Genomic DNA, 23,268 nt, shown 5'->3' on the forward strand with positions numbered 1-23,268 from the left:
ATAAATCATTATAAGTGTAAGTATGTCTTTTGATCAAGAATTTTCGGATCTTAAAATGGTTTCCACCATTTGAGAACTGATTTTTACCTCTTTCTCTGCATGTACAACAATTAATTTGATCAATCGTTAAAGAGAAAAACGAAAAGTTATCGATTTTTCGCGCTGTGGAAGATTTTTTCACCATGATTAAAAAAGATTGAAAGGAAAAATAGAAAATACTAAGCCAAGGGATCAAAACAAGTAAGGGAGAACCTTAATGAATGGGACGATTATTGAATGGGACAAACTCAGATTCTTATAGAAGCATCGATGTAAGGATATTCAAATTCCTGTAACAAAGAGTGATAGAAACAAGAACTCAACTGACCGACTCATCCATCCTATTGCTCTATGACCGTAATGACAATGGATGTTATTGTGTTTTCGAATGTAAAAAGTAATTTTTAAAAACGATTTTTTTTTTCTGATTTTACAGCAATTTTTGAAGTTATGGAAAATAAAATTTCATGCTTAAGTAGATAACAGTCTCTAGTACTACAGTGAGTAATAAATTCAAGCTTAATTAATGGTGTTTTTGGTGTGACTAATCATTTTTGGATAAAGTGATGCGCATATTGAATGGGACAAAGTACTACCTATTGAATGAATTTAACAAAGTATTATTTACAGCTCAGCAGAGAGATACTGCATTCCTTTACTTTTATCCCCATGGGTAATGGGCATTATTTACACACTTTTATACTGCAATATTTTCCTTAAATAAAAATAACTAAATATAATATTCTAAAATGAGAAAGTTCTGCTTTGATTGAAATTTATTTAGAGTTAAAATGTTTAAAGTTAAAAATATTTTTTGCGTGGTCTTTATGTATGTATCTATATATTTAACTACATTTACAATTAATAAACTAATTTGAAAAATGATTGAATTAAATACGTTTATTTTTAAATTTTTTATGTTTGTCCCATTCAATGAGACATACTTAATGAATGGGACAAATGTCATGCTCCAATAAAACTCTCTTTTTTCCAATAGCTAAATGCAAAGCCAATTTTTTTGTTTTACTATATCATTGAGCAAGATTCGGTGGTTATCAAACATATTTAAATATATATATTAAACAATTTTATCTACGTTTAAAAAGCATTTTGCAAAAACTGTCCCATTCATTGAGGTTTTCCCCTATATTTAATTATTTTGAAATAACCTTTACATACAGAACAATAAGCCTCTGCGTATCATTTCATTTCTGTATCGTTATCATTCCGAAATGATATTGGAAAACAAGTATCATCGGAATGACTAGAGTTCTGGTATTACCGAGATTTAAACTAACTACAGTACCGGTTAAAATTTTTTAACGATATTTTGTCATAATCATTCCGATGACAGTTTTTTTTTCCAATATCATATCGGAATGAATACGTTACGAAATTGAAACGATACGCAGACGCCTACAGAACAAGAGCTACAATGTTATTTATCTACTCATACCAACTTGTAACAAAACAAGTCAATCATATAGCAATAACTATAATAATGATATTTCTCTTGCTACTTTACACAAGAGTCTAAGATTGGCTTTTAAATAATTTAGGCAGAATCGTTAAATTATGCAACCTCAAACCATTCTCTTATCAATACTTCTTTTAAACCTATGTTTAGGAGATTATCAAGGAACAATCTTGCGTACTGGAAGAAAAACCAGTAAAACAAAATGAAATCGGCTCTATGATATCTTGTAAGTTAGTTTACGGTGCAGGGTTTCTCCAGCGTAAAAGTTGAATCTGAAACGCTTCTATAAGTAAAGAAATTAATCTTTTGAGATTCATTTTTTTAATCATAGAAGCGTTTGAGATTCAACTTTTCATTATGAAAACATTTGAAGTTCAACTTTGAATTGAAAATTACTGAAAATACTTCTTTTTTTTTAACCAAAAGAATAATTTAAAATTCAGTCATACTCACAAAAATCGAAAGCATTTCTTATCGTTAGTGAGACATAAATGTACCCCTTGAACATTTGAACTGTGTAACACCTAAACATCCTTGACATTTGCACCGGTGTCTTGAGTCATGCTAGGCCAATGAGCAACTTGGTCTTGTTCTAATTTTAGAGGGCGCAGCATGCGCAGATGGACCTCGATTTCTCTTGGCCTGAATTTGTTAATCAATGTCACTCGGCCTTACTCTTCTTCTTCTTTGGGGTGTATTCATCAAATACAAATATTTTTCCATCTTTACCCGGAATTCTCACAAGCGCACATTAGTGGGCATTCCTTTATGCATAAATGCACGGCGATAGAGCAACCATGCATTATGGTTGCAACAATGTGGCGGAAAATTCTAAATTACCACTTTTTGGATCTCAACAGAATGAAACTTCTCCTAATGTAGCTGTCCAATAAGTCGATTTCCCCTAGTCTTTACTATATAATTTTATCACATTTGGGCAATCAATTTCTATGATTTGTTTTCTATAAAACATTTTATTTTTGACTTCGGGTGTTCATCCGAGCTTAATGAATGTAACATTGTAGGTTTGTTGTCAATTTATATATTGCTTACCTCCATTCCCTTAACTTAAGCAGTGAACTCTTCGGAGGTGCCTCTACGACACTTCTTCACTTTTGAATCCTTCAGGAGCTTACAGTTTTGAACTTTGTTCTTTTGAACTGTCTCCACTGTGTAAATACCCTGTTTTTCCAGATGTACAACAAGCAATAGAGAGGTATAGCAGTTATCGAAATATAATGTGTAACTTTCAAATTTCGGGATTACTCTGGCAAAGCGAATAACAATGTTGTCTCTTGCGCCAAAATTTGACTCATCACCATTGTTATTGGTGAAACGATTTTTTGGATCAGTGTAAATTTCAAAGTTGTTGGTATCCCGATACTCAACACACAAAAAATGTTTAACCCCATTTATATACAAATTATCAAACTTCTCTTTATATTTTTCTAACACCTGTGAACTATCGTTAAAGTACATTGTAAAGGGTGTTCGATAAAATAAAGCCATAAACACTTTGGTTGCTCATTTGGAAACTATTGTGCAAGAAAATGGTGGCCGTTTCGAGTATCTGTTATAAACTATAAAAAATATTCCTAATTTAGCTTTATTTTTGAAATAAAATTTTCTGTAGTTTAATTATTTTTGCTAGCTTATCTTCACTTGTACGTTACTTTTCCAACGCCCTGTACTTTTCAATGCCTCAAATTTATTTATTGACTTCGCGTTGATAATGTCACCCATGTCGATATCTTGTTTCCAATAACATCTCCTCCTCGACAAGGAGACCACTAGCATGTATTGGAATATTCCAATTAATCTTTTTACATCTGTGGTAGATGTAAAATAGGGATTTTAACTGAGCTGAGATAGGCGCTTAGAAGTTCTCAGACCAAGAGGTTCTAACGCTGAGAGTTTCTCAGACCGGCAGAGCTAAAGCTAACAGTTAGGGTTAGAGGCTGTTAGAGACGTTTTAGACCAGATGAGGTAGGGCTAGCGGTTAGAGGCTGAAACCACTGGCTTGGCGAACCACTTGGTTTAGCCACAGCTCAACGCTCTGCGTCCAATAACATCTAGCGCGGCTAGCGACAGGGTAGACGGCGGGTTGGTAGCGGAGGGGTTGTAGTGATGGATGAGGCAGATGCTAATTGCTAGTGTCAATAGCGAGAAACTAATGTGTACCAGCATACCGATCATTAAAGTTTATGGTTTGAGCGGATAACTCATTATTGACCATGTTTATTTCAGGCAAAGCTATGCCATTTGTTCCAAAAAGGCAACGGCATATTTCTTCGAACAAATTGAAAAAAATTTAATATATAAGATGAAAATTGTTGCTTTGAATTTTTGAATTTATGAAATAAAATTTGTTTAATTTTTATCAACTTTAGAATAAATATTTCTTTTTTATCAGTTCAAATATTATTTGATCTCATTAACTTTATGTAAATGAACATTTTTAGATTTTTGACGTTTTGTTTGTTATGGGACTTATCGTGCTGATTTTAAGTCGTTTTGTCAACAAAACATCGTCAAAAACTTCGTTTTAAAACTTTTCACATCTTTTCATTAGGTTTAAACTTTTACATTGAGCTTTTTAACTCAAATATAACTCTATTTTAATATTTTGACCGTTTAAAATAATTGCAGAGTCTAACAATGAGAAACTGTTACAAACTTTGTGTAGGTTTAACCCATTTGAGTATAATTAGCTGTTCCTCTCTTCTATCGCTATTTCTATTTTCAGAGGGTTCAGATTAGGCAAAATCTTTTCAGGCTGGCGTGCAAAACTGACTGAGCTGGGACAGGTGATTACAACGTATTTCAGGCTGTCGTATGTAATCATAAAGCAGCCAGCTGTTTAGTGAACCGACTAGTTGGACCAACCGGACTCTGAGAAACTAGAGAGATTTCTGCCGCCAGCGAGGCAGAGAAGACAGCCTCGAACTCAAGCGCTACATAACTGAGAGTGTAGTATATAGCCGCTCCTATGTCCGTCAAGATGATTACCAGTGATCGGTTGCTGAACACGACCTCATACTCCAGATGGTCTTCAACGCAGGAAAGGTGGAAAGAACCTCTATCTGTGACCATCTCAAAGTCTAGAAGCGTTCAATATTTTGAGGGTTTTCTCTGGCTTGCTTTTGTTTTTGGAGCAAGAATTATGATCGCAACTGTAAACAAGTATAAACAGAATCATGTAGGAGGTGTTAGGGGAAAGAAAAAAATAAGGCGTGTTAACGAAATGGTCTTATAGATGTCACACTCCAAGGATTAAAGAACAGACTACCCAACGGTAACGACGGTAGTTATCTCGGGGAGGTAAACACTACTATCTTACGCCTGATGTTAACGAAAATTTTGTGTATGAGCTGACTTCACCGCTTCCAAATATCATTTTAGAAATAAAAAATATGAAACAGACGGATGAGGCACCCATATTCACAAACGCTATTTCTTGGTGTCCAATACCATTTATTATAATGAGACACCATCAAGTCTACATTATCGCTGGTTTCAAGTTTAGGCCGGCATATTAAAACTTTATACTGACCTATTACCTCATTAACTTATTTTCATCATGGAGGTGGAAAGAATCCTCTTAACCTGAGTTTATGTTGGAAAGAAAGACATTTTATTTGGTATGCCACTAGCTTTAGAAATTTACCTTGTTTCAACAGGCTTATTTTTGTAATATAAGATTATGAAGCTGCGTTTTACTACCTCCAGATCTTTGTTTAACTTAATGTAGATTTGTATCAACATTTACTTTCAAGACCTTTTTAATGACCTTTGTTAAGGTTCTTTTAAAGATCTTTTAAAATATTTGCAGATTTCCTGATTGAAACTGACGTGCACTTTCAAACACTAAATAATTGTGGAAGTGCTGAAAAATTATCTTCAAGGTGTAATCACGCGCTGGGTAAATGTGTGGTCCATTACTACTCAACAACTTTTTAGTTGCTGAAACTATTTATCTTTGTTATAGATATAAACTCCTCTTCCAAATATAGAAAATTCAATTAATTTTGTAGAAATCATTTATTGGTATATTTTGGTATATAACACGAGGTTCTAAAAGTTGAACGCCAGAACTCAAAAGTTAACTTATTGCTTTCAGAAAAAAAAATGTTTAAAAACAAGAAAAAAAAAAAAAAAAAAGAAACTTCTCATTCAATAATCCGACGAATCAATCATCTGTTCTGCTTTGTTGTTTTTAACAAAACAGAGGAATGGAGGAAAAACAGAGGACAAAAACAGAGGTAACTTTGGATTTCAGACTCAAGGACAAAATAAAATAAGAAATCAAAAAAAATAACCTTTTGCTTAACTCGATTCTCAAAATGATTTCTCCGTGAACTCGATAGCTGTAGAAACTATTCCAGCGATATGAGGTGCAAGGTATTTTATTCAAATTACAGCTCTTTAGCGTACAAATATTTCAGCATACCGATTAGAAAATTAATAAACACATTCTTTTAAATAAATGATAATTTAATGCGATTCGAAACTAACTCATAAATCAAAAAATTACCCCACGCAAACCTTGAGGAGCTGCATTTCGTCATAGCTCTGACTTATAACCGATTATTACAAACGTAGCTGCAATGTTCAGTTTTTTTAAAATTTACTTAAAATGTCCCAACAGAGCCTATTTGCATTTATCAGTTTCAATGCTTTACAATTGAAAGTAGGCAAAATATTGAGAAGAAACATGCCATCCCATTTCAAATTTATTTGTGTTTTTGTAATTCTTGATTTTACGCTGATTTCGCGATCAGCTTTAACAATATCTAGTTGATAATACAAAGGTTATAAGACAACCTTTGTATTATTAACTAGATATTGTTAAAGCTGATCGCGTAATAGCAATAGCACCTTTTTTCCAGCTGAACCCTTTTTTGCCTTGGTTGTTAATTTGCTAACTTACACATTGGCTCGATACTAACTTTGCTGTAACTCTCGCACAAAACAGGGAATATATATATTTTTAATACTATGTAAAATTCAGAGTTACTTCTGTTCAAACCCTAACAGTGAAGAGCAACTATTTATTGTGTTTCTTTAATCAAAGTCAAAAAGATTTCGCTGTGGTTTATCGGTTTATTCGCTTTACATTTGTCACTTCTTTGTTATTTTTCCCGCCTACAAGGAAAAAAGTAGTAGGATGGACACCCTGGCCATTCTAATAGGTCCTGTTGTTCACAGCACCTACTTATGAACTGTTTTCTATTATTGTCTTGTTGTTTTATGTTTATAGAAGATAAAATATTGTTAAAAACTTCATTTAAGATCGTTTTTGTAGGCTTTAATTTGTCAGCTTTTAAAAAACTACCGTTTTGATATATAAACTTATTTGGTGCACTTAGCCCATATCTAAAATGCCATGAAAATGGATAAATAAAATTCCACCATCTGTAATAAACCTCTTGCTCTTCTCCAACAGCTTTTAAAATGTTATCTTGCTGAAAAGGGAGCAATGCTTGCTTCAGCTCATATACTAACCTGCAAAGGTTTGATGAAACGTCACAAACAAGGTAATCAGAGCTGCTAAGCAAGTGCAAATCAAGCAATGTGCTTTCTGTAATTTCTTTAGCAAAGCCTTTTTGAAAATAGTTTCCCAAACCAACTGACAAATAACTTGGGGGTAAGTTTGATATAACAAAGTTTGGAGCATATTTTCTAATAATACTTAATACAGGGATATCGTCAGTAGCAATATAAACACGTTTGAGAGATACACCACTTTGATTAAAATAGTTTTCAGCTGCGTTTACAAACGCAATTTCATTAACACATTTAGCTTCACCGCTAGTTATTTTGTCGCCATGTCGGATATGAAAACCAACAACAGGTGGCTGAAAGTTGATTTCTTGTTTTATACTTTTTAACGTTTCCTTGAACTTTTTGTTTGGCCTCAGAAGTAAATAACCAAGAAATTGTGATGTAAACCATATCCAAGGAGTTTATTCCAAGATAAAGCAAGTTTTCATTCAGTTCCTCTGGTAACGTACCAGGAATGTGTCTTGGATAGGGAGCCATTTCTTTCATCGTATTAAACTCAATGACCTGATGAGTATTGTCAATATCATAACCATTGCTTAAGTAACATAAAGGGTTTTGAGCATTGCATACATTCGTTTTGTTAAACAGATACTTACTTTTCAAATAACCACACTTCTCGGACTCTGGCTTAACCCATTGAAATACGCCATCAAAGTGACTATACTCATCCTGGTGAATAAAAAATGTTCTGCCCAATCCATAGGCAACTTGCATACAAACGCCGTATCGGTGTACATTGGAGCCAAATCCGGAATAATTTTCCACATTTCTACACAGCAAAATTTTCTTTTTCTCACAATCACCATTTTCTTGCAGGTTGTGAATTTGTTGCCAGATAAATTGATGGATTTCTTTTAAGGATGGAATCTCGGTTTATATACAGTTTTGTTAAGCAAGCTTTGGTACTTAAATGTTGATTGATTTTCCTTTAGAAACAAAGGCCATATCACCATCAAGTTAATGGGCAAAAATGTTGAACATAATAAAACAAGAACTACACTACACGTCTTTTTCATTTTAACGTAATTCTAAAAAGAAAAAAAGATGGCACAAGATCGCTACTTTTAACACCATTTTAAAAAACCTTTCTAAAATTTAGATATCAAATAACCAATTATGCTCAATAGTGATGAGGTAAAACACAACCACGTGCTTTATACACAAACATACATACATACATACATACATACATACATACATACATACATACATACATACATACATACATACATACATACATACATACATACATACATACATACATACATACATACATACATACATACATACATACATACATACATACATACATACATACATACATACATACATACATACATACATACATACATACATACATACATACATACATACATACATACATACATACATACAAACATACATACATACATACATACATACATACATACATACATACATACATACATACATACATACATACATACATACATACATACATACATACATACATACATACATACATACATACATACATACATACATACATACATACATACATACATACATACATACATACATACATACATACATACATACATACATACATACATACATACATACATACATACATACATACATACTCTAAAAAATTCTATTTTATAGCTTAAATCTGTTTTTATAAATTACTTAATAGTTAAATTAAAATGCGTTATCCCTTACATATCGCTAATCTTAATTATAAACCTCGTAAATGTTATCTGAAAAATTGAAAGTAAACAAACCAATCATCTCAAAAATAAAATTGCGTAGAATTGGGAAATAAGACCTAAAACTTGAAAAAAGTGTTTTGAGAAAAGCTGAGTTTTGAAAGGTGACAAGCTAAACTCAATAGATCAAGTGATAACCTCAATATTACATTTCACACAAAAAAATATTGATCATAATTGTTGTTGATATCGGTGTTGTTAGTATCATAATCCTCATGATCCTCATAATCTTCATGATCCTCTTGATCCTCATCATCATCATCTCCTCCTCCTCATCATCATCCTCATCTTCATCCTCATCTTCATCATCCTCCTCCTCATCATCATCATCATCAGTATATTGGTCTCTGTTCGTTATTGCATCCCGAACATCGACACACATGATTTTGGAATTCAGCTGTTTTTATTTCAAGTTACAAAAATTTTTTATTTCAAGTTACAAAAATTTTTTATTTCAAGTTACAAAAATTTTTTATTTCAAGTTACAAAAATTTTTTATTTCAAGTTACAAAAATTTTTTTTGCTGATTATTATTTATTAATAGTTACTTTCTTTAAAGATATGTAAGTTTTTAAAAAAACTTGATCGCTTAAACTTTAAATATAGCAGTTGTTTTAAAAAATGTCTTACTTTACCGAACTTTTCAAAAAAACAGTCTTTGAAATAAAGGGATCATTAAAACCACAATCGGTGTTTAAAATTAAGCCTCACCATATCAAATCATAAGTCAAAATTATCCACGTTCGAACCAAAAGGTGATTTTCGGATAAAAGCTAACTTAACTTTCAAACTTAAGAAGTTCAACTAAACTTTGTTGTTTTTAATTGGATCAACTTTTCTTTGATTTCAGGAAAAATGAAAACTGAATATTTTGTTTTTGTTTGCTAATTTAGATTCTTTTATAAGGTGGATCTAAAACTTATGAAATCGAATGTCTTAAGAACAGATTTGTTGTATCTAAAATGAATGTACTTTTTTAATTTTTTTTTCAAATCTTGCAATACCGAACTTGTGCGGGTTAGAACACCGAACAAACCCGGTTTTTGAGGATAAGCACTTGAAAAATTGCGAAAGATTGCGGAATATTTTTTTTGAATAATTATTTTACTAATGAACCCTCTCCCATTTAGTGAATTATTCCTTTATGCTAAAAATACTCTATGCCTACAACCTACAACCTGCACAAACTCTGTGTAACCTACAACCTGCATAAACTCTGTATAACCTACAACCTGCACAAACTCTATATAAACTACAACCTGCACTAACTCTGTATAACCTACAACCTGCACAAACACTGTATAAACCACAAAATGTTTTCCTTAATTAAATCCTAAACCGTAAATAGACTAAAAAAAAAGATATTCTTAAAAAAAGTTGCCCATAATTCAATTTTCATTTTTTTAAATAATACTTTGATATCACTTTTTTGGGTCAGGCATATCACTCATACAAAAATGAAAATGTATTTCTATTCAAAGGATATGTTTACACTGAGGCCGAAAAATATTGCATACAGAATCGCCACAGTTTTTGAAATGTAACAAAGCAAGTAAAAGCGTCAATAGATTTAATTTATGCTTTTCGAATATAATTCGCCAAATACAAGCGATCATAAATTTATAACCCACATATATTCGGCGGCAAAAGAAAGTTGAAGAAAATGTGGATGAATGTGGAAATTAAAAAAAAATGTGGAAATTAAAAAAAAAGAAAAAGAGTAGCTAAGAAAGCGGCCTGAACGTCAAATTAAAAAACTGCAGATTCATTTTAATTAAGGTTAACTTTTCCCTCAAGCTATTCATACTTGAGTTCTTCTTATAAATCTCTTTAAACATTTGAACATGTCTCCAAAAATGCAATTTTCATTTTTAAATTGGATATTTTTTGGTTTTAGTGTGTTAAAGTAACCTCATCTGATCAAAAGGTTTCTTTTGCTTAAAGCATTAATATAATAGCAGAACTTAGAGATTTACTGTTTAAATTTTTGGTAAAAAGTGCCATAAAGTCTCATCATTTATTTAAACAAACTTATTGTTTTTTTTAGTTTCAATAACAACTTGGTTCAAGAAATCCTATGAACATTGCAATTTTTCAAAAAACAAAAGGGTAGTATCATTTCCATTTTTAAAAGTACCATTAAAAATGTACATAGTCATTTACAATATGGTACATCCAGACTGAGGGGTAACTAAATTTTTTAAATATTTTCTCGACCATTACTTTGCTAAACTTCAATATCATCATCTATAAGGAATAAAGCTCTTCTATATTTATTGACTTAATTACAAAAGAAATTTCAAAAAAATAAATAAATAAATAATGTAACGCTGAATTTAACATTTTTCCATAATACTTGTTTCACCTGCAACAAACAGTCAGACAACAGATAAAATATCTGTGCTATTGGTAATTGAGTGTTAGCAAATACACTCCTAGGATTTGAACCCAGATACCAAAATAGATTAGATACTTAGGTGTCTTATGATGACTTATAAGATATGTAAAAGTGTTACCATATTATTTATAATGAAGAAAAAAAATCTTAAAAAAAAAAGTTCATGTTTAACTATTTTTGATAAATAATAGATCAATAAATATCAGTTAACATTTTATTTGCTTCTTTCTAATTTATATAAAAAACATCAACTGAACATTCCAAAGGTTCATCTATTACACCATTATCATCAGTTGCTTTCAATAATTCTGAACACAGCAAAGCAAAACTAACACTTTTTACATTTATTTTTTCATAAGATTTCTAAAAACAAAACAAAAGCACGCAAAAAAATATGAAACTTAAAAGTATAAATAATTAATGTTTTAAAAAACAACATGCATAAGAAGGATCTAATTTCTGCTTTTCGAATAAAATTTGCAAAATACAAGCGATCATACAATAAAAATCCACATATCAGCAGCAAAAGAAAGTTGAAGAAAATGTGGATGAATGTCATTTTTCATTTAAAACTCACATTACTTAAACCAATACAAACCTCTTCCAAATTCAGAACACTAAAATCAATATCAATCAACTAAATTAACCTAAAAATGGCAAATCTAGATTTAAGAAATATAAAGCATTGTAAAGCTAAAATGTAAGATTGATTATTAAAGGTTAAAGATTATAAACTGTATTCAGCTTTAATTTCTTCTAACACCAACCGCCTCAACTGCTTGTTTTATTATAAGCTCATCGCATTAAAATCTATAAAATTTTGTTTATTGTGGTTTCTTTGTAAATCTTAAAAGAAAGTAGTTAAATTAGCAACTCTTTTTCAACAACTTTTATTTTTATTTCAAAACCTTAAATTTTTAAATTTTTAAATGATAAATAGTAGCTAGGAATTAAAAGAAATATAAGTGAGTATTAGAAAACATAAAAGCACAATATCTTTTCTTTATCTGGAACATCAAGAATTTCTAAAAATTATTCACAGAATAATTTATGTATGTATGTATGTATGTATGTATGTATGTATGTATGTATGTATGTATGTATGTATGTATGTATGTATGTATGTATGTATGTATGTATGTATGTATGTATGTATGTATGTATGTATGTATGTATGTATGTATGTATGTATGTATGTATGTATGTATGTATGTATGTATGTATGTATGTATGTATGTATGTATGCATGTATGCATGTATGCATGTATGTATGTATGTATGTATATTTTATTTCAGTAAATTTACTGCATAAGACATGCAATTATATCACTGGGTACAAAATGGTTAGATATGTTTTAATAAATGTATTTGATATAAGAAATATGTTAATACATACATAGTTTAAAACTAATGCACTAAATGGTTGATGAAATGGTTATATGAAATCATGAATATGTATTAACACATACACATGATTTGTGTGTTGTCTCATTCATTGTTTTCGTCATCTTTTTAGCCATTATTTTACTTTTTCTTGTTATTTACTTGATTATCTTCTTGTTTGCTACTTGCTTAATTTTTAAAAAAACTATTTTCTTTTGATGTTTTTAATACTACGAAAAACATCAAAAAAACTTTATGTTAAATGTGAAAACGTTATATTTATGATAACAAATAACAATTTTAGAAAAAGAAACGAAATACAATGTAATAAGAATAGAATATTATTTTCGCTCAGGAAAGTTTAGTATTATTTATGAAAACTTAAGTAATTCGTTATTAAATCTTTTATCCAACTATATAAAAATGACATTCCAGCGTCTTAGTAAAGGTTGGTTTCCATATAGTCGCACAACAGTCGTGCGACAACTGTAGCGGAACAACATCTGCAATATTTGTCGCACGACCAGCTGTTTCCATTAATTTTAGAAGCGATTTCAAAAGAAATGTTTGTTTTTTTTTATTACTTCCGTGAAGCCAAGAAAATAATGTTCCCAAATATATATAATTATATGACGTTTTAAAAACATACGACGGGTACTCAGATACAGTATACACAGGTTGTAATGATAACAAAACACACTAACATTAACTGGGAATATAACAAAGATAAAAAAAAAAAAAAAAAAAAAACGCTCAAGAATCAAATTTTAAAAAAAAATTATATAGTTTTTGAAAAGAACTTTGGCATTTACAAAAATTTATTTCAAAAAAACCAAATTCAAAATATCTACATAAAACTTTAGCTCAACTAATTTTTGATAAGAAATAGTTATCCAGATTACCAACAACGTAATGCTTTACATATTTTACCTCGATGTATAAGCAATCGATACACAACAGATGCTAACACTGTAAGATTAACACTAACAGATTATTTTAATCATCCAAATGGATCCTTGTCATGGCAACATAACTATGTAACTAGCTGTGGGTACAATCTAACAAGAAATAGAGTTTTTTTGGAACAATGAAAAAAAACAATCTTTTGTTTGTATTTTAATATTTTGAAATAATGGTTTAAAATATGTATAGCAAAATGTTAAACAATTGTTAACAAAAACAAACAAATTATATATCAGTTGACAATATCTGGAAATTCCAGAGCAGCTAAATATTGCTGTATGTTTATTTTAGCAACTGCTTGTGTTTTAGGAGGTAGCCTTTTGATTGTAGCACAAATGGATTTACAAAAATGTGTAATATCGTCGCTTTCTTCATGTGCACTAACTCCTAATGTTGCATTTATATTGCTCATAGTACTAAGTATTGCATCTTGTATTTTTGTATTTTCGTCAGATAGAGATCTTTTAAATTGTTTTTTTCTTATACTTATAGGAGATTTTATTTCATTTAACAATTTTTGTTGATTACGGAATGTATTCGATTTGTGTGTATTAGAAGAAATATTCAACACACTTGTATTTTCACTTAAATTTTCATTTTCTACTTCTGCCTGATTACTAACTTCTTCGTCATAGTTTATAGTTTCATAACTTATACAAGACATAGGTGATTCTGTTGTTGTTGCTTTATCTCCAACATTAGTTGTGGTATCTCTATGGTCAATGTAAATATTTAACCACGGCAAAAAAACGTACTCTTTATTGATAAAAATTCGCCCTGAGCCAGAAGGTGTACATTTTTTTTCTTCCTTAAAAAGCCTCCATAAGTCGATCTTATATTTTTGTACTTTGATTCACATTCTTGGTCAGTTAAACCAAACAAAACGCCAATGGCTGTCCAAGCATTTTTTTAAATAATATTGTTCTTAAATTCAGTATCAAATTTGTCGTACAGCACAGGATACTTCTGCACTTCCTGCATAAAACTTTCTGTGCTGATTTCTTTGATAAACCTTTCTTGTTCAAGTTCCATTTTTTGTTGATATTTGAAAATTTATTTTTTTTAATATTCCGTTTTCGAAATAATCAACCAATCATATTTTAGGGTCGCGCGATAATTGTCGTAGAAATAGAATTTTTTGTATGTCTGCGACACCTATGGCACGACCATAAAACAGTCTTGCAAGACAAAACTTGTCTCACGACCTATGTTTCCATAAGGTCGCGCGACTGTTTTGCGACAGTCGCACGACTGTCGCACGACATTTTTAAATATATGGAAACCAACCTTAAGGCACAAAGAAGCATGAGTAAACATAACACTTTCCCAACCACAAGCCTCTGACTGCGGCTTCCGTTTTTTACCACTAGTCACTTGGAGCTTTCTAAGACATTTTTTATTTATCGTGTTTTGAACATTAGGACTAATTTATGACTCATTTCATTGATTTATTCAAAAAGTGTACTTAATTCTCTGCATAATTAATTAAAAAAATTACAGCAATATTGTATAATTCATATTACAAAGTTTGTGATTTTTTAAACCACTTTCAAAATGAAGTCGACGAAAGTAATTTATAGTAAGCATCGGAGTTACCGCACCGGCGATAAAAAAATTTCGGCAAAATACGGTAAAATGCGCAATACGCATTTTTACCACATACGGTAAATCCGTTATACATTTAAAAATTTCCGGTAAAATGCGGTTTACGTATTTTCACCACAATTCGGTAAAAATGCGCATTTTACTTATGCATACTAGGGTAGGTCGAATTTACCCCGGTCTATTGCATAATATTGCAGTAGTTGGAGGTAGTTGAAATGAGATACCTCAAAAAATTTCAGCGATTCGATGAAAAATGGTTTGCGGATTTAATTTTAAATATTATTGCGATTGTACGAAAAACGCTATAAAAAGCGCGAAAAGCGGAAACTAAAATTTTTAACTGTGAAAATATCTTAAAAGTTTTCTAATCACCTTTTTTATAATTTATGATTCTAAACTTATAAAAAGTTGTTTATCTAATTTAGTAACTTTTTGAATTTATTCAAAAATATCATCATATGAATGGGAATAATATCCTTTTGACATATATGCTTGACCCATCTTTCTGCTAAGCAATTTTGTCAAGATGCAGCTGTGTCGATTCTCAAACCCGTAAACGTAATGGGATGCTTCCGATACTAATTTAACAGTTTGCTCTACACTCAGGGAGTGAGATGGGAAGTTCGGAATATCTGGCTTAACAGAATTGTCTATGAAGTATTGAATTTCTTGAATTGTAAAATGTTGCGTGGTAGGAGGTTCCGTAACGTCTGGAGCAGTGAGGTCTATCAACTCATACTAGTGATTGGCATTAAAAGTTATTACAGGAATTTTTTTCAATTCATTTTGAAAACTGGTCAAGTTCATTCTGTAAATATAAAATTGTGATCAATACTGCGTTATAATTGTGTTTAAAAGAATAATAAGATAATTTTTTTTAGTTACTAAGTCAATTAAATAATTTTAAAAAATACCTTTCTCTAAGAGTCAGTATTGATTGAAAACCATGATTTCAGATCTTGTTGTCATCATCTTTAATCATGGCATAGAGAATGTTTTCAGGTCTTAAGCAGAATGCGTTATTTTTAATGCTCTGCTTCACAATATGCATCACATCCTTAAATTGGAGAATGTTTAGTCGAACGATTGCAGAAAAAAGAAGACGAGGAGAGTCATGCAGCTTGGATGATGTCCTTATTTCAAACCATGCTGGAGCATAAACTTGAACAATAAAGTAGACTAGTTTTTTTAAAGACTGGTTTGGTTGATTGTCTCTTCTATATAAACAGAGAATGCAAGTAGCTAGAGTTAACCACCTTGCATGGTTAAGTGGACCAATTTTATAAGCAGCCCATTTACCAGCAACTTTACCAGACCCTACTCCTTTGCAATACTCAAATAAAAGTCTTTGATCACAACTAAGGTCTTTCAGTACTTCTTTTGTAATATACCCATCAACTATAGCGTTTGTGACAGGTTCAAAAAAAACTTGATGTGAATCCTGAATATTTTCAGCACATCTTATGCCAAGAAGGTCACTAAAGCTTCCTGGTCCAGTTGTTACGCCATGTAGTTTTTTAAAAAAAGTTCTTAAAGGACGTTCTTTTTGATGTAGCGCGCACCCAATGAGGTGCAGTTTTCGTTTTAACAACTCTTCAAGTTTTACCACTAAACCACTTATTGGGCCAGTATTGGTAGCAGTATTATCAAGAAGAACTGCCTGAATACTTTCAACACTGTTAAATTCTTGTAAAACACTGAACGTCTCTTTTGCAAGTACTAAACCAGTTGCGCCAATAATAGGAATTGTTCTATGAGTCAAATAGGTTCCAGTAGATTTTCCATCTTCATAAGTAAATGTGAGGTGACGTTCAGGTTCAATAGATTTTTTGAGGAATTCTCCTTCAGGTGAGTTTATTATGCAAGAAGTTTGAGTGGTCTGATCAAGTTTGCTATCCACACCTAGGCAAATTAACTAATTTTTTTTTTTTAGATCTTTACCTTCACTAACTCTCTTGACTTGTGCTTTAGCCCTATCTAATTTGCACTCGTCTATCAAGATGTGATTGATATCAACATCTTTTCTCAAAATATGTTTAATGTCATGTAGTAAAGCATTTGCAAGAGCTGCACCTAAGTTTGACGAACACTCATTTCTGACTAATTCCATAGCAAACCTGGGAAGTTTAATTAAGTTGTAGTCTCCAGGAAATTTCTTTATTGGTTGCCATTCAGCTTCTTCCTGAAAGAAATAGCAGCATACAAAATTTGCGTGTACTTAAAATATATCAATAAAGTTACAATAAGTTTACCTCAGTTTCAGTTGAACAGCTAGCTTCTTCAGATGATATTGTTTGTTGTATGAGTGATTCTGCTTTATCAACTACCCTTTGAGATAATTGTTGTCGCTCAATATCAATCCTCTTGTTTCTTTTGAAAGCTACTTTATCAACTGATGAAAGTTGATAAGCTCCTTTTGGACCAGTTTTCTGCCTCTGATCTCGAAGATAAGCTTTATCTTCAAGAGGTACTTTCCCGTTTTGAGGGCAAATACATATAATATGTTCTTCTGAGCTACTTGCTTTATTGCATAATACTTTTCTATCACTGCAAGGTAGCGTATCCAATGAACAAGAACAAGCAGAAATATCGAAAAGCTTATCCAAATTTGCATCAAGACTTCGTTTGGTACTTGCTCTACCATGCTTGCGATTAATGTTTTTCACTAGAATGAGAAGATCCTTCACCTTTCTAGCAATAGATTTGTCGGTTATTAGAGGTAGATTAGGATTCACTGCAGCCCAAATTGATTTTAAATTATTTTTAATTTGCTCAGTAACTTCTATGATATCTGCGGTTGGCTTTACATGATTAAGATAGTAGTAATATTGAATAACCTGTCTGTAAGTACTTGGCTCCGTCATTAATAATTCACATGGACCACCACCATACCTCTTTCCACTTGTTTTTCGTCTAATAGGTGTAACTATAATTTTCGGCATTTTTTTATTGTTGATAATATTTGTAATTCTTGTTGAAGTTTTTGTTTACAATTTTATATTTATCTGTTTACATTTAACAATCGCCAGATGCGCTAAATTTGATTGGCTACTGTAACTTAATAAACATTTTTATTGGTTGTATTATACAGTATTGGACAAAACATTTGCAACGAACAATGCTAAAAAGTGTTCCTAATTTTACATGTCTTAAAAACGAAACGAACTATACTACCACAGCAAACAGTTCAGGAGTCTGGAGTCATAGCATGCCATGACATGAGCAATCAGCTGACAGGTGACAGCACACAGGCAGAATTTCGTTGACAAGTGCCATTTTGCAGCGGACAAAACAAGTGCAACTTTTTTGGTTTGTTTCATTTTCTTAAGTCTGGTCCTTGTCAACGTCACGGAAGTTTTTTAATAATTAAAGGAAGTATCCAGAAGTTTCCAGAAGCATGCAGAAGCTTCCAGAAGTTTTCTTCCGAAGAAGCATCTGGAAGCATCCAGTAGCATCCAGAAATTTTTTTTTTTTTATGACTTCAAGTGCAAAAATGGCTCCCGACAGTCTTGGATTGGAACTAAGAAAGAAAAATGCGTATTGTGCATCTTTACATTTAAAACTTTTTGATTACGTAAAAATGCATAATACGCACTAATAACGTAATACACGTAATAGCGTAATACGCATTTTTAAATACACTAAAACGCGTATTTTTTAAATACGTATAACGCATTTTTACGCTTTCTAATTACAGAAAGATGGTAAAATTGCATAAAAAAGCGTAAAAACGGTAAAAATCTGTAATTCCAGTAATTTGTAATAAAAGCTTGTATAAGTGGTAAATATGAGTAAAATAGCATGAAAACCGGATTTTCAGAGTAAAATGCGACATTTTTTGATGAAAAAATGTTTTGAATTACTCAAAAAACATGAATGTGTTTTGTGGTTCATTTAACTATTTACTATTGAAACATTGTAATTTGCATTCTTTTTAACATTTACAATTCCACTTTTTCTTTCAGATCTAACCACTTAAAGTTAACAATCCTAGCACTTAAAGATAGCGATTTTTTTACCAGATGCAAAAAGCTGATAGTTAAAGTAAGGAATAGAAACTTCAAGAAAAGAGGAGCTCAAGCAGAGGCTGATAAGTCCAGTACCATAAGAGGATTCTTTGGGCCTATTAACAAAAACAAAAGGTTTAATAGCCTCCCCTATGCTGCATCATCAAGTCGCTGAATAAAAATGGATGACTTAACTGAAACCATAAAGTGGCCTTCACAAAGTGCACAACAATTGAATTTGATACCATCCTTGCCCTAGCACTAGTCCTCTCTAACCTGCCGTTTCACGTTATTGAAACTGCTGGCTTCAAAATGCTTCTGAGTTATCTGGTCATACTTCGCTAGAAACAATAGACCTTGACAAAGCTGTAGATCCAGTGGAACTTCATTTTTTGAAAGAAAAGAGGCAGGTTTCAGCGCAGCACCCTGGGACTTTACAGTCAAGCCAATCAAAGCTCAAGCCACCCTTGATGCTTGAATGTGAAAATTATCAGACAATAGCCTTACCTGAAAGGGATGCAGATGCTTTGGAATGGTGGAAGCTAGATAAAAATGAGTTACCTTTGCTAGCTGGTCTAGCTAGAAGTTATATGGCCATATTTGTGACTTCTTCTTCATCAGAAAGAATGTTTCCAGAAGGAGGTAGGACAGTTACAGATTTTACGCATAATTTAAAACCAGAAAACACTAGTATGTTAGTTTCAGTTAGTTTTTTAAGTAATCACAAATGAAAAGTTTCACCCAAGAACAAGGTTGATTCCATTATTATGCTGAAAAGTATTAAGGGTAGGTCAATCAACTTCCAAAACCCTAGTTAAACGATCAAACTACAAGAAGTCTAATATGACGTTCTAGAACTTTATAAGGGTGCTTAGAGTTGTCTTTAAAGCCACTTGCCGTTTCTCTTCTTCTTTCAGTGTAAACTTGAAGCTTGTTAATGCCCTTTTTTAAATTATGTATCCCTTTGTTCAAAGCATGTATGTCTGAGATTCCAGTAATTATTTATCATGTTTCCCTATGTTTTGGTATTTATTCTGAGTGAGCTAGTGAGTCAGTACGTCATGAGTTTTTTTAAACATAGGAAAGATTTTAAAAAATTTTTGTGAATTAACTTTTGATAGTGCATTCTTTATAATCAGTTCAACATAGTATAATATAGTATAATTTATAATAAGTTTAATATGAGTATAAGTCAAAAAATATTTTTTTTTTTAGAATAAAAGCTTTGTTTGATATTTTATTGTTTTAATCAATTCTCAAAAACCTTATCTTAAATTCAAATATATCGTTAAAAAAAATCGTTTATTCTTTCATAATTTTCTAATAATGTATTTTTTGCTTGGTATTTTATTATTTTTAATCGTTTCTCGAAAACTAAATTGTAATCAAGAATAAACGATAACGATACGATACGAAAAGAGTAAACAATAACAGGTCTACAAAAAATTTTAATTCATTAAACTTGACATTTTTTTTGCTATCCTTTGTTTGAGATAAAAATTTGCTCTCACATAATTTTGACACGCTGAATTCAAATCTAGCATCAGATTTATATGGTAAGCAACATGTTTTTTGCAATAAATGATTTTTTTAGTTTGTAAAACATTAGAAATAATTCTGAAAAACAGGTTTGAAACTCGTTTGGAAATGTTAGGATGCTGAAAAAGATTTAGGTTGTTTACAAAATTAAAACAAAAAAAGAAAGAAGATGAAAATAAATGTGAACTGTTTAAAATGAACATTTTATGAATATCAAAGTTATAGCAAAATTATAAACTTTATAGTAATTAATAACAAAATAATGCAAACTTTAGTTTTAAAAACGATTGTAGACTATTGTTTAATTTAAAATATTCAATCAGGAAGAAACTTTTGTTGCTCTTTCGTTTATAAAGTTTTCCTGAGTCATCTCGCTTGATGCTCCAACAGTAGTCTGCCATCATGTGCTTTTATTTGATTGCCTTAAGATCTTGGTGGAACTGCTCTCCTTGCTCTTCACTCATATCTTCAAGATTTTTAGGAAACTGGTCAAGATGGCTATTTATAAAATGAAGTTTCATACTCATTTTGCATCCAAGATTACAAAAGACTTTCAACATTTTATCAACTAAATCTGCATAGTGTTCTGCTTTTTTATTTCCAAGAAAGTTTTTTACAACAACTACAAACGACAACCAAGCAATATTCTCTTTGCTATTGATTGTTTTAATATATTCATTTATAAGATAGCAAGTTTGTGGCCCGTTAAAAACTCTTGCCTTTTTTTTCTCTATTGACAAACCTGGTAATGCTGTAATTATGTATGGAAAGCAATCACCACCAGTTTTCAGTGCTTTAACAAATTGTTTCATGAATCCAAATGAAGACCACACTGGAAAAACGATCAAGCAACATTTTTGGTTTTTTTGGGTTTTTGCCCCTATTATATTCGGCTGCAGTTTAACTATATAATAATTGACTATATAAATAGAAAACCGATCAAATTACACAGATATTTACCTTATCAAATAAGTGAGCTATGGTGTGAGCTATGGTGTTTTGAAGTTTAAAATCTAATTTACTCAAAACATTAAAAATGTAGCCTGATCATTTTTCCAGTGTGGTCTTCAAATTTAAGATGGAGTGGCGGAAAAAAATTTTTTTTCGACAATAGGCAGTGTTTGGAAGAACTCGTTTCAAAAAGAACGGATTCCTGGAACGAGTTCTTTTTTTAAGGAACGAAGGTTGGAAGCTCCAAGCTTTGTTCCTCAAAAAAAGCTATCAAGAAGGTTCTTTTCCTTTTAATCGAGAGTTTAATAATTCTGCTACTTGCTTAGAAAGACCTAAATCACAAACTAAGTCATTGATTCTTATTTGACAAACTAAGTCATTGATTTTTATTTGACTAAATTAATCACAAACTATATTATAAAACTAAATTAATCACAAACTAAGTTATTGATTTTTATCTCTTGTTCTAAAGAAAGAAACTTTTGCAAAACTATCAAGTAGGTTCTTTTCCTTCTGATCGAGACGCTAATAATTCTGCTACTTGCTTAGAAAGACCTAAATCACAAACTAAGTCATTGATTTTTATTTGACAAACTAAGTCATTGATTTTTATTTGACTAAATTAATCACAAACTATATTATAAAACTAAATTAATCACAAACTAAGTTATTGATTTTTATTTGACTAAAACACTGAGGAAGATTGAGTTGTTGGCAAGTTAAATGAGAAGTCTTCCAAAGCTGATATAAACTCTTCAGTTTCTGTAGCAGACATAGTCTATTCATCTTCTGACAAAAATAAATCTTTGAAATTTGGAACCGGACCCTCTTTAGAATGTTGAATTGGCCTAATAGCAGAAAGAATGTTGAGATAAGCAGTTTTTTGCCTCTTTATTTTGCTAATACCAGTAGTATTAACAAGAAAAAAATGGCAGTAGTCAATGTGATTAAGTGGTTCTCTCCAAACCATGGGGACTCAATAGGGTAATTTCTTTCATTTCCCTTTTGTCCAATTTCGAAGACTTTTCACAAATACGGCATGCGGTATGTGGAGCCCACTTTTGTCTCGGTCACCAAGTTTAATATCGAAATGCGATTTCTATGCTATTTTTAGAAAATTAGTAATGTTTCGTCTTTGTCGAACAAGTGAATAGCAACCACAGATGTAACGGAATGAGTTAGGATTATGCTTGCACTTATGTCGATTTGAAGAAGCCATCTTGTTATATATTTGATCTAAAAGAAACAATGGCATGGTTACTTTTTTTCATAACTATGAAATGAAAATGCCTATTAATAATCTTTAAAAAATTAATAAATTGTTTATTGCAAAAAAATTAGAGCTTACCAACAAGAACGGAGCTGATATTTAAATTCAACATTAAAAGATACATAAAAATCAGCTTAAATACCTCATACAACAGAAAAAGTATTTTTTTTGTAGACTTGTGTAATCGATAAATCTTTTCATGTTGATCAACTTCTTCACCCTGAATTTTTTTCATTCCTTACAAAAAAATGAACTCTAATCCTCGATCAAATGTGTAAATCCTCATGCGATTTAAGAATTACTCAGGAACACCGCATCACTTG

The 23,268-nt window shown here is 31.2% G+C and overlaps 3 pseudogenes across 2 annotated transcripts; all 3 read right to left on the reverse strand.

Moving 5' to 3' along the window:
* Window positions 1-6,145: 6,145 nt before the first annotated feature.
* LOC145194459 (alpha-(1,6)-fucosyltransferase-like) lies at window positions 6,146-9,586 on the reverse strand (annotated as a pseudogene). The gene is made up of 2 exons (XR_016451357.1): window positions 9,460-9,586; window positions 6,146-8,109 (listed from the first exon to the last, which is right to left on the reverse strand). The product of XR_016451357.1 is annotated as an alpha-(1,6)-fucosyltransferase-like (transcript).
* Window positions 9,587-13,805: 4,219 nt separating this feature from the next.
* LOC145195277 (uncharacterized) lies at window positions 13,806-14,554 on the reverse strand (annotated as a pseudogene).
* A 1,033-nt stretch (window positions 14,555-15,587) lies between these two features.
* Window positions 15,588-18,158, reverse strand: LOC149890626 (uncharacterized; annotated as a pseudogene). Its single transcript, XR_016450934.1, has 3 exons — window positions 17,431-18,158; window positions 16,093-17,360; window positions 15,588-15,986 (listed from the first exon to the last, which is right to left on the reverse strand). The product of XR_016450934.1 is annotated as an uncharacterized LOC149890626 (transcript).
* Between the last annotated feature and the right edge of the window lie 5,110 nt (window positions 18,159-23,268).

This window comes from Hydra viridissima, unplaced genomic scaffold, assembly GCF_058129835.1.
Source record: "Hydra viridissima isolate aposymbiotic clone 2 unplaced genomic scaffold, HvirCarnegie_v1 scaffold_3, whole genome shotgun sequence".
NCBI classification, from domain to species: domain Eukaryota; kingdom Metazoa; phylum Cnidaria; class Hydrozoa; order Anthoathecata; family Hydridae; genus Hydra; species Hydra viridissima.